Below are 11,955 nucleotides of genomic sequence, written 5' to 3'. Positions count from 1 at the left end.
TTTTTGCGAATACAGACTAACACGGCTGCTACTCTGAAACCTGAAATATTTGTGTTAGTTATGTACTTTGAGATCCTTGTGTGGAAGATGCTGTATTAAGTGCAAATTATTATCATACAATGAAACTATTTTGAGGTATATAAAAAAGACACATTTGATCACTAAGAAATTAAGATTTACCTTTCTTATTTGCTGTAGGAAATAGTAGAGGATGGTTGGGGGAGGGAAGAAGGAGAAGCTGAAGTGTAACATCATTTAGAGTCTGTATCTTTTTAAAATGAAAGATGTTCTCTCACTTCTAATTCTGTGGAATTATATTCAGTACCATGTAGGAGGAAAAAATTATAATTCTGGCTCTGCAAACCAAGGGCCATCAAGAAAAACACTATTAAGAAGAAAATCTTAACTGCTGCATTTTGGCCTAAATGGCCATGCAGCACATTCCACTTTGTAAAGCTTAAGAAAATTACACAGCTATAACCTGAACAGCAGACAAAAGAAAGAAGCAGAAAGATGGGGAATATTTAGAAGTTTCTTATCACGTTATTTGTTCTCATTTTCTGGAGTCTCTTACTAGCAATTCAAAGTCTTTATGAATGTTTTATATGCTGCCTATAGAGCTGCCAGTTGCTGTCATTGGAGGCACCTTCCTTTTTTAGCTTTACATCCACACGTGCAGCTGCTGCTTGTTCCGTGAGATGCTTGTCTGTGACTGCGAAGTTGCTGAAAAGATATAGGAGTATTTCCCTTAGAAATGTGCAGCTTTGGCAGATATGAGACGGAGAGGCCTCTACTCTCAGAGCTTTGAGGGGCCACAGATTATTTCCTCTCGTTTGGATAAGGGAAAAAATCCTTTTAGTTTTAGATAAGTGGTTTGCTTTGCTTGCCTCCAGAGTTATCCCATCCTATCCTCATCCTCTGTATCAGCCAGGGATGTCAGACAAATAAAATAAAATTAAATCCCAAATAGCCTGAATATTGCTCCTATTCATAAGATGAGTGTTATTAAATAGCAGTTGGAAAACTTTTGGCTACTCAAGGTTGGCAGAATCTCCTCCAGGTTCGTTCTCCTAGTGTGAATAAGAGCCACTTGCTATTGAGACTGAAACTCCAGCGTATGTTGGTGAAAGGATCGTTTCCCGTTCCCTAAGTATCTAGGGAGCTTTATGTGTGAGAGTATTTTAACCGTTGGTTGAATCCCACCATCCCCAACTGCTTTTGAGGAGAAAAGCAGGAAATAGTTTCCCTCTTTTTATTTTTCTGGCTGTAAAGTTGTAATCAATGGAATCCTTGTAGGAGAATCCTGCTGAAGGAGAAATACCAGGAATCACATCCTAAGTTAGAGGAAAATAACATTCCACTTACGTTATTTGTTCTTTGAATGACAATACTCCCTTTCCTAGTGCAAGTATCAGCAGGAATCCCAAAAGAACAGAGGGTTCCATAACAGAAGACACTGTGTATAGGAAAGGGGGCTGGTAGGGTTCCCTGGTGGGGAAGTATTTGGTTTCATTTGTAGCTTTCACTTAGCAACCCCTAAGCATAGGATCACTGGAAAGAGAGTGCTGCCTCTGTAGTACAATGAGGAATGTGCTTTATTTCTGTCTGACAACTTTAGTGTCTGCTAGGGAGAATTTGGAGGAAACAGTTATGGGAAGTATTATAAACTTTTGAACTCAAATTTCAGACAAATGGTCTGTTATGCAAAAACTCATGCCCTATTCCACTAATTAAATTATGGGGATTTACCTGGGGAAATTCCTTGTTCCATTCAGATTTAAAATCCTGGTTTTCAAAATCACAGTACTTGGTTTAAATTTTTTAAAAAAATGATCTTTGAAGTCCTTGAATTTATCCCTTGGCCACAATTAAATCCTTCCTCCGCTATTTCCCAAGTGCCCTTAATCAAATCCTCAAAATAGTTTAAATTATTAAACAACTTTTTAGGATTACATTTTTTATTCCTAATTATACACAAAAGATACATATCATGAAATATTCAGCACATAATTGTGATTGAAACGTGCAGTATCCCAAAAGATGTGACTAAATTTTAAACACCCAAAATATAATTATGCAGGTGAGGGGGTTAGATGTGAGATTTAAAGGGTGGCAAATTTACACTTTTTAAAAGCTTTTATGGTGGGGGCCAGGAGATCAAGGGATTAGAAAGGAGGCAGTAAGATACAAATCGAGGCCAACAACAAATTCCTTCTATAGCCCCACAGTTTCCACTCCACTTTTTCCTTCTCTCCTTGCATTAGTCCCAGGGTGTCTACATGCAAGTTAGATTTAACCAAATAGTGAGATAACTGATTAAAGTCAAGGCCCTCTGAAATCTCCTTCGCTTACCTTTGTAAGATTGCCTCTCTGTATAGAATCCTTTCTTGCATCAACTGTCTTGATCAATCCTCATGCTCAGTATAAAGTTTAACATATTTATGGCAGTTGGATGTAAATGTAGAGAGTCAGAGTGAAATCCTGGCCTCATTGAAGCCAATGGCTAAGGTCCCATGGACTCCAGTGAGGCCAGGATTCACCCACAATCTTTCTGGAAGTTTCCCCGTGTCATTGCGAAGCAAGCTTATCAGCCGCCTTCTTACAAGCAGGCAGCCATTGGCATGGCAGGGATTGCAGATGTTTTGAACGTACATAATGTCTTTTAGCAATGCACTGTGTTAGCCATTGCTTTTTTTCTTTCCAGTGAGGTTTAAATGCCAGAAGCTTAGGATGATTGCACCTGAGAAGTGTACTTGTCTTTGTAATTTTCTCAGGTAATAAAAACAAAATGACTAAGACCTTCTGTCTTATCTTTTTCTCTGTATTCTTGTATGGTGTCTTCAACAACATGGGCATTATATTCTGGGGCATGCTTTTCAGATGTGGAATCAGTAGCAATGATAGGAACATACGTTTTCCTATATGAATGTTTGTAGCCATTATCAAGTCTTTTTTAGTGTTAACTAACAATCTTTTGTTGTTGTCAATGTTGATTTAATTGGTTCTTCCTTCAATTCTCCCCTCTCTAGCCATATCTGTGTTTCTTTACCATGAGCAGCCGGGAGTAGTTTATATCTATTTGGAGGAGTATATTAAGACAGTTGCACCATTTTTTTATTGCTTATTTTCTGTTACAGTGAAAGCAGTACTGTACAAATAAAGTTTTAACATTCTTATCAAGTTCAAGGCTTTGCCTTTCAATTATTCTCAGAACATAAATCACTGATTGATCTATGCCATTGTTTGGAAGTTGAAGATGAACAAAGACTGTTTCTAAACGAAAGTGACGCTGAAGTTTCATTCAGTGGCACATTTAATCTTGAAGAAACTTAAGGAAAACCATTTTCTGCATTTTTTTAGATGAACACAACAGTTTCCATCTTGCAACTCAACAACTCTTGCCAAAGTCTATATTTTGCTTTACAAATGTTTGTTCAGTCTATTTAATCCCTTCTTGTAGCACCTCCTTCAACTTTAGTCATGTTGAGTAAGAAAAATTGATACAATGATCTGTAATCACTAAACACCAATCACATATTTACAATATTGATCAGCAGCTTTTATATGTACTACAATTAGAATTGAGAAACAACTATCTAACGATTTCAACACTAAACACAGAGGATTGAAAAATAAGATGAGCTAGTCAGTATTATATACATTCAAATTACAAGACGCCATTCTCTTTTTTCTAGACATTTCTAGATTCTGGCAAACCATGTTTCCTTAATGATTCATAACTCCACCCACACTCTCCCTTATAACATTAAATGACATCAGATTCCACTCACTGACCAAGTCCCTCTCTCCAGTGACATGAATCAGCCAGAATGGATTGCTGTGTGAGTAAAATGAAAGCTTTGCTCCCTTTAGTAGACTTTGTTGTAGTGTCATACCATTCCCCTCACGCACATATGCACACACATGACATAGGCCTAAGATTGAGGACCTGACCCAAAGCCCATTGAACTTAAAGTGAATCTTTCTATTTGGCTTTCAATGGCCTTTTGATCAGACCTTTCAACCACTCCTACATCCAGGTTCCATATATGGTAAGGAGAACCTTATTCTTATGGTACCAGATCAATCCATTTATTGGTGTTGCCAAAAATAGTAGTTTTTTCCAGATATTTTTTCTTAATATGTTTCATGATTAAAACATCATGGCATCACCCCAATCAATTTAGCAGATGCATGATAGACTGAAGACCATAGTTCTAAAAAAGGTGGATACTTATTAATACATTACCTTAAACCCTGGCCAGTGTTGAAATCCCCTGGTAAGTCTCATATGGTTGGAGAATGATTGCATTATAGGGGCAGTAAACATAAATCTGGCAGGTATGCAACAGTTTGTTTTGTTTTTAGGCTAACTTCTAATGCCACAACCTTTATATCCCTGTCTATAAGAATTATCTGTAATCTAGAATCTTTCATTTGTTATATGTAATATATAATTATATATACATAGCAGTCCCATGTAAGTACAATTAAAGAAGTATAATTCATTCCCCATCCCCACCTTGTGCCACCCCCAAATCCTCAGGTTTAATTTTCATGATTATGTTAGATTATGAGTCATTTTAAAGCAGGGTCTCCAGTAGAGACTACTCCTACTCTGCAGCTCTTTTCAACAGTTGTTTATGGTAGTTTCAGCCTCTTTCTGCCTCTCTGAGGCTCTTTATTTTTAAAGCAAGGCAGACAAGGCCTAAAATTATTCCATTAAAGAGGTGCAATTTTTGTAATGGGACTTAGAGTGCTCTGCAGAAGTGCAGGCAAGTTTCTTCAATATCCTGAGCATTATTCGCTCATTTAGTTAAATGATGTTTCTAATTCCCTGGTAATTACATGTAATGAGGCACTCTTTCTCTTCTTGATGAGACTTTAGCTTAATATGAGATGTCGTATTTTTTTCTTCTTCTTCTCCTTTTTTTTTCTTTAGGGATAATTACTCTTCCCAGGAAAAGCGGGGGCGGAGGGGAGGGGAGGAGAGGTTGTTGTGCAGAATACAGCAAATTATTTTATTTCCTGCCATCTTGACTGCCAGTAAATTATAAAATTAAGTTTCAGTGGAGCATTAGCACCATTTTGGCAAAGGCTTTTTTTTTTTCCTCCTTACTCATGTACTGATGTCCTTCGGGGGACTGTTGGGCTATTATTCATAGAATAGATGTTTTTCTGACAATTCTCAGTGTTCGGTGATATTGAAGCAGCATCATAGGTGTAGTTTTTCTGAATAATGCTCAGTGTAGAATGTCCTTGTTAGCTGCTTTTTATATCTGGTAATTATATTTCCCACCTCATCGTAGGTGCTAATTTTTTATTTGTGTGTGTGTGTTGCAATACAATTATTTTTTTTTAAAGCCCTTACATTTGAATATCATTTATGGTGGTGGAATGAACTAATAAAAGCCAGGAAATTCAAAGTTAATATTGACACTATATTTAATGTTTTTCTGCAGTCAAATAAAATAAAGTAAAAAAAAAAAAAAGCCACACAGCAGCAGCATAGAAGAGAATGTCAGCTTTAACTTTGCTTTTCCTGTCTTTTGTCTGGGTCCCTCTTTTAATATTGTGGAGACAAGATTTTTTTGATTAATTGCCTTGTTCTTTTTAAATAGAAATGTTGTGCAAAATTATGAAGGGATTATTGTTTACGATAAAGAGTACAGGCGGGTAAAATTTTCAAAAGCATCCAAGTGATTTAGGAGCCTAATCCCATTTTCAAAAGTATCTCAGACACTTAGGAACCTAAGTGTTATTGCAAGTCACTTAAGGGCTTTACCCTGTACCAGTGGTTTTCAACCTTTTTTCATTTCAGGACCCCCTAAAAAATTTCAAATGGAGGCATGGATCCCTTTGGAAATCTTAGACATAGTCTCCAAATCCCCAGGGGTCTGCAGACTGCAGGTTGAAAATCATTGCCCTACCCCAGCATTTTGGGCATTTTGGCAAAACACATTAAGATTTGTTTTTAACCTGTTGGGGGCCCAGAAAAACAGATAGTAACTTTAAATCCAAATAAAAAGTAAATAAATATATCCATATATGTTTGATCACTGTTAGTGTCTTGAACAGCTACTCTTCTTAACATATTTTCCTGACATACACATATAATATGGGTGTATATGTATGAGCAGCTTTTGCATATTATACATGTTTTAATTATTATAATTTATTAATTTAGGGGTTTTATTTGTTTTTTCCATCATGGCCCGCTGTACAGAAGAAAATATCCATGGTGATTCTCTCGGCGGTGAAGAGAGAACAAGTCCTTCGGATGTGGTAAAAGGGGGACTGCTTGTAGAAGACAGCTCATAAAAATCATGAGCTCTATGACTGACAATAGTTCAGTAGATCATTGTTTGGAATGAGCTCCAGCCTTGTTGTGGTTTGCAGCTCATCCATTTGAGTATGGTCTGGTGAATAGAGCACTGGACTGGAATTCAGAAGAGCTGGATTTTGTTCCTGGCTCTGCCACTGGCCTACTGGATAACCTTGAGCAAGTCTCTTCACCTCTGTACTTTTTATAGGGGAAGACTGATACAGATGTCCTTTGTAAAGTGCTTTAAGATCTACTGATGAAAAGCACTATATAAGAGCTAGATATATTATTTTTTATTTTATTACTATTATTGGAAAAGCCTTACCCATACCTTGGACACCTTGATACCTTATCCAAGGTATGGGTAAGGCTTTTCACACCTTGATCGATTGGTCCTTCAGCTCTCATGTAGACTGCGCTTATCACAATACGTCTTCCATTCTTCTTGTATCCTGGCCTTCCTTTTCCATGTGCGGTCATGTCTTTTCACGATAAAATCTTCCCATCTCTTTGGAGGTCAGCTGAGTGGTCTTTTCAGTTCCTGTGGGTACCACTCAGGACAGCTGCAGTCCATCAATTGTCAGTGAGCCTCGCTATATGCCCAGCCCATCGCATTTTACTATGCCTGCTCTCAACAGTGATGTCCTGCACTCCACTTTGCTGTCTGATCACTTCATTGGGGACTCAGTCGCGGATTGAAATTCCCAGAATTCTTCTTTCCGTCTCCCTCTTCATGACAGACAGTTGCTGCTCCTCTGTCTTCGTCAGCGCCATACTACAAAGAGAAATTACTGTGGCTCCCAGATGGAAAGCAACTCTGTATGTCTACACAGGTGATAGTGGGCAGACAAACTTGGCTTAAAATCTGACTCATTGTGTTGGAGGAGGTCCTTATCTTGCTGTAGGGTAGATGGGGTTTTTTTCAGGGGGGAGGGGAGGAGAGGAGAAAGGAAAGGGAGTTCTGGTGCTGTAATGTTTCATACTTGTATGTTCCCTTTCTTGCTTCTCCCCCTACTGATGGGACATTTTCTAAGGTCAGTCAGGGAGAGGTATTTATAAGGACCTCCCCATCAGTGCCAGGAGGATGAGGGTTGTAATAAATGGCTTTTCATGGCTAACCATAGGAGTGGACTTGTTATTAAGGAAAGACTCTACCATTTTGGGGCTGTGATCTTAGCTGCTGGTTTGTCAGCTGTGAAAGAACACCCCCGCATCTGAGGATGTAAATATACAAACTGATAAATGTACTTTATACACATTAAAGGCAACAGGATTACTTGTGTGCTTGAAAATTATATAATTATTTAGGGCTTTGCTGGATCAGGGCCAGGATATTCAGTGCCTTATAGGATTATGGCCCAGAAGTAATAGAACACTATATTAAAGACTGCATATCAGAGAACTACAAGATACAACAAAGATCTGGATCCAAAGGCACATCTACATGATAAGCTTCTCTAAACTCTTGGTTTTAAGTGCTATCAGCAGTGGAAAATAAACTTCATAAGTAACTTTTTGATCCCAAATTCTGTGACCCCAATTCTATAGTATAGAGCTGGAAAAATATGACTGCATCTCAATCTTTATTTCATCTAAGCAATTTGACACCAATCATATAATCTAGAAGGCAAAAGTATAGAAGTTTATTTCCCGGCCCACGAGATTGCTGTCAAATTGCAATTTCCAAAATTGAGAGAGCAGTTAAACTAGATTTTCTCCAATTTCTTTCCAGCTCTTTCCTCCAAACTTTCAAAAATCTGTGTCTCATATATATATATTTTTTGGTGTGCTATACTGCAAAGTGCAGCGAAATAAAAGAACCCCCTGCAAAGTCTTTAAAAACTTCTTTTCTTTACAGCTGCCATTCAGTATATAATTCTAAAGAAACCAGATCAAATCCACTAATAAAAATGAGTGAAAGGAGGAGTTGGATAAGTGCTTAGATACAACAGTGATGTGTGTATGTGTGGAAATATAAGATTCAAGAATGGCAGATCCATATTGTTTGATTTAAAACACCTGTGTGACATTATCAATGTGCAGAAATCCAAAACCTAATCATGAAATGTCCAGAAATGAGAACAAGCCACATAATTAAATCTAAGGTGTGACTCAAGTTTAAAAACTTTTCACAAGCTTTAATATTATGCCAGAGAATGCAATAATGAACAGTTCATTATGTTAAGTTGAATGACAGGCAACAAAATCTTTTATGGTGGAATACCACACAGAAATTCAAAAAGAAATATTACTTCATTTAAATTCCCAAATTAGGTGTGATAGTGAAAGCTTCAGCCATTGACCATTACTTATATTAGTATAGTGCTTAGAAACCCCAACTGAGACCTGGGATCCATTATGCTTAGCTCTGTACAAATACACGGAGCAGTGCTGCCCTGAAGTTTGAATAGAAAAGACAGACAAAAGATAGGAGAAGAGAAATATTATCCCCATTTTACAGATGGGGACTGGTGGCACAGAGAAATGAATTGACTTTTCCCAGGTCACACAGTCTGTGGCAGAATCAAGAACTGAACCTAGATCTCCTGAGTCCCAGACTTAACCACAAGTCTACCCTTCCCCCTCTGTCTATATAATCTACCTGTTGTATCTATTGGTTTTCTAAAACACCCATCACGTTGTTTCCCAGGTAAATTAAAACTACAAGATAAAGTGGGCTTAATGGTGACTTCTGCCCTTTTCTCCTTCATTTCAGGTAATTGTTCTTTGAAATCATAGTGGGAAGAGCCAAGTTTATTTAAAGTTCTTAAGATGAGAGCGATGTGCCCATTAACAGTGGTATTACTATTGTTAGCCACCTACAGACACCATCAAAGGGAAGCAATGTATAGCACAGAGGAAGCATTCAGCTAAACTTTAGAGTCCTCTGCAGCTAGTGAAGGGTCATTCCCTATGGTCAGGGGCTCTTGTATTCTGTAACAAGCTGGACCAAGGTTCTTTGGCAGTTTAACATGGAATTCTGTGGTGAGTTGCAATTTCTTCTTCAGATGGAAAAAAGTGAAATTCTCTTTTGAGAACAGAGGGATCCATTGTACCTTTACTAATTTTGATTTAAATAACAATAAAATATGTCTAAACAAAGCTTAAGACACCTGTACACACAGTAACATCCCAAACAAAAGACATAATGGCATTAAAATACTAATAATACAGGCAAGATCTCTGCTAGCCTGCCAACCACCTACACCAACCTCCTCCCATCCCTTCATCATTCCAGGAGGTGGAAGGAACCCCAAGAGGTTCCCTCAGCCCTCTCCAAAGCCCCTGTCAAACTGAAGGCTTTAGCCTGTCCAGAAGGCCACCAAATTGGGTTATTTCAAACCAAGTGGAGGAGCAAGTTCCAGAACCCTCACAAGGAATGCCCTGTCACTACCCCCCATCTTTTATAATGCTGGGATCCTCTCTGACTGCAGCTGCGGCAGTATGGTACAGCCCTGCTTCGGGGGAGGCACAGACACAGTGGTCTCTGGAACTCCAAGAGATGCAGCTATTGCATAGCTCTTTCCAAAGATGCAGCACCTCTTTCCTGGCATGACTTGCCCCCTTGGAAAGGCTGCTGTACTTTCAAGGGAGCTAGTTTTGGTAGCCCTTGTGCTCCCTGAATGCAAGGACTGCAGCTGTTCCCGGCTCCCACACAGGAGCATTTGTGCATCTGTGTGGGGCCCGGCACAGATAAATAGAAATCAATATAGTATATTATTTGTTTTAATGTTTAATTCAATAAAAAATATTCATTACTTTGCTCATCTATTCCACGTGACTCCAAATCTTCATGCTCCTCCTGCTCGACCGGAAGATGTGTTATCAAGCTGCCAGGCAACTCAAGAGCAGGAGTAACTGTCTGCATGCAAATAGACTCTTCAGTATATATATAGAAATAGTGAGAGGATTCCAAAAAGGGGTCGCATTTCAGGGGAAGATCACCAGATCCCACCACTGGCTTGTTCTAACTGGAAGCTAGCTCAGATTATCATAGACAGCTTGGGAACTCATAAACTGTCTCCCATGGGCAGTGGAGTTGCTACAGAAACTGGACCAAGCTGTGCTCATCCCTCTGAAATATGTTATTGCACAAGTTGAGTCTGGCATCATGCAGGCATTTGGTTACATAAATCACTTGTCAGAAACAGAGGACAAGTGCGTAATTACATTACCTAGCCAATGACTGCAGGCAGCTGACAAGATAGTACAATACCCACTGGCAAGACGTGGCCTGGGCACAAAGGGAGAAGTCCCCCCCCATCCTCCCAGAGCAGAACAAGAGCCTGCAGTGTCGCTCACAGATGGCTGCATGACAGCCCAGCAGTGTGTCAATCCATGGAGACATTCTGTCCGTAAAACTCCAGCATTGCATGGTGTGCATGGTGAAATCAAAGCATGCAAGAGCCCAAGCCACACTTGGTTTGGGGACTTGGCAGAGAAGAGTGGAGGGAAGGACTATGTCAAGGCTAAAAGCTGTTCCTTTTAGAGCTGCAATTGTCCCCTACTTTTCTGAAGTATTGAGTGGGATTCTTATAAGTTTGACAAAAACCTGTATATACCATGAAGAGCTTGAGGGCAGCATAAAGCCAAAAGATGTGGCCTAAGCTTGGACTCTTACAAGCCATGCTGATTACAGGGATGAGGCTAAACTTGCCCTGAGCACTCTGTCACTGAATATATATCTGATGGAGCTTATAAACTCCAGGAGCCACATGCAGCTCGTCCAAAGACTCTAAAAGTTTGACAGATGTCGCCAGTGAAGTTTTCAAGTTCTGTAAGCCTAACATTCCGCCATTCAGCTAATGGAGGTGTGAGGGTATAATAAGCATTGCAGCAACTTCAGCATATCACTGACTGCAAATGAAAATCTAAATTCACCTTAACCATGCCTGGGTTCCTGGCTGTCCTCCATGGAGTAGTAGTGGAATTTCAGTCTGTCTTACTGAATCCTCAGCCCAGTGGTCAGCCAAAGCCGCCACAATGGGTATTTGGCAGATGTGTGGATGGGAGCAGATGCTTTCAGTAGCTGAAATAGGCTCCATGCCACAATGCAGAGTGGAGAAGTGGAGGAACTGCTCAGTGGTGGATTTCCTAGCATGGTCTCAGTCCTATCTCTCATTGGAGAACTTTGTCATGAAGGGGGCTCATGAAGAGCTCAGCTCCATGCACAAAAGGTGTGTACACCTCCTGCATGTCTCCTCACAAGCCCCCTATTGCACAGCAAAACCACAACCATTCTGTGTCTGAAGAACCTGCACATCCATGAGGGAGGAGCTAGAGTTTAGCCAGTATACCACTAAATAATAATAATAGTACCTAGCTCTTAGCACGTTTAATTGATAGATCCCAAAATGCGTTACACAAAAGGTCAGTATCATTATCCTCATTTTACAGATGGTGAAACCAAGGCACAGGAAGGTGAAATTACTTGATCAAGATCTTCCAACATATCAGTGGCAGAGCCAAGAATTCAACCCAGGTCTTCTAAGTCCCAGTCCAGTGCCTTATCCACGAGACGACACTGTGTCTCAGCATGGTAAGTCATATATGATCATCGTAAAGGAGTGTGTGCTCTCCAAACGGGCTTGCTGACATTCCTTTGTTTGTGTTTAAAATCAATAAGATTT

Source organism: Dermochelys coriacea, chromosome 7, assembly GCF_009764565.3.
Source record: "Dermochelys coriacea isolate rDerCor1 chromosome 7, rDerCor1.pri.v4, whole genome shotgun sequence".
In the NCBI taxonomy this organism is placed as follows: Eukaryota; Metazoa; Chordata; order Testudines; family Dermochelyidae; genus Dermochelys; species Dermochelys coriacea.
Note: the sequence above shows the minus strand (reverse complement) of the source record.